Genomic DNA, 1,379 nt, shown 5'->3' on the forward strand with positions numbered 1-1,379 from the left:
GCCACCTAGTTTTCTCAAGTTTTCTTGGCATGATGTTGGTCATGGACTTGGATTATCCATAGGATGTCTGTCTGTCCATTATTGCACTTTTATATTTGCATTGGGATGCATGCTACATCTGTACTACCAAATTTATTATTGGTTGAGTGAATTTATGCCTAGTGTTATTGTTTCTTTTGGACCCTTGTTATTATTTCATGGACACTAGGATTCATGTAGAATCCATACTCCTAGATTGAGGCTAGTTGAGTGAGTTGATGATGTTTGGTCTTATTACATCATTAGGATTCATGTAGAATCTATACTCCCAAATTGAGGCCGGTTGAGTGAGTTCATGATGTATGGTTTTATTGTTTATTAGGATTCTTGTAGAATCCATCCTCCTAAGCTTGTTTTTAGTTGAGTTATATTTTTCTTGTTTTCTCATCCAAAAACACAAGAACATGCGTGTGCATTTGTCGAGTGACTTGCAAGGCCCAATAATTTGTGGTACTTCCAAAAGTTATGATCATTGGGGTTAGGTTGGGGAATTTGCATGCCTATGGGAACTCATCCTTGGATGAGCATGGTTAGGGTAGGGTAGCATATGGAGGGGCTTCTATCTAAAAACTTGGTGACTATTTCTTGTTGGTTTACAAAGGAAGTTTTATATAAGTGATAACTAAATTAAAATACTAGGTGGTAATAAATTTAAGATAACTAAAAAGTTGGGAAGAGTAGCCACTGAGAGTGTATGTTTCTTATTGGGGAGCTAAACTGCCAATACTAGCTTGGGCTTGTTTATGACATATGACTCTCCACGATGTGAGCCCCTACTTAGTAGCCCACTACATCTCTAACAAGGACCTATTGTACTTGCATTATTTTATAATCTTGGTTTCAGTCATCATTATTGTCTGGCATGAGTGTTAGCCATAGATGTTTGCTTTGAGTGTGTTTGTGGTTGGATCATTATCTCGATCCACACGACAGGAGTGGACCTATGGGTTTCACATGGTTGGGAAGTGTAGTTACCCATTCCAATATTGGAGACCAGTGTACAGAGACATTTTATTATCTCATTGCGACTATTACTAGAAGTTTTTACTTGGTACTTCAGGTTCTGAAGTATGCTTTGTTGTGATTCATGCTTTCATTGGAATACTTGTATATCATATTTAGATGATGTTAGTTTATTGATACATTCCTATATTACAATGTTTAGCATATGATAGATGATGTTATCTAATTAGTTTGAGTACATATTGCTTTTGGTTTAGCATGTTAGATTTCCTGTTCTTATGATGTGTTTACACTTTAGTAGTGATGTCCTTATAAGACAACTCTTACTATCTAGTTGGTAGTTTGAGATGTTACATGTGGTGGATGGATAGGGCCTT

The sequence above is a fragment of the Cupressus sempervirens genome, chromosome 10, assembly GCF_028749045.1.
Source record: "Cupressus sempervirens isolate cs-2001-9-10 chromosome 10, ASM2874904v1, whole genome shotgun sequence".
Classification (NCBI taxonomy): domain Eukaryota; kingdom Viridiplantae; phylum Streptophyta; class Pinopsida; order Cupressales; family Cupressaceae; genus Cupressus; species Cupressus sempervirens.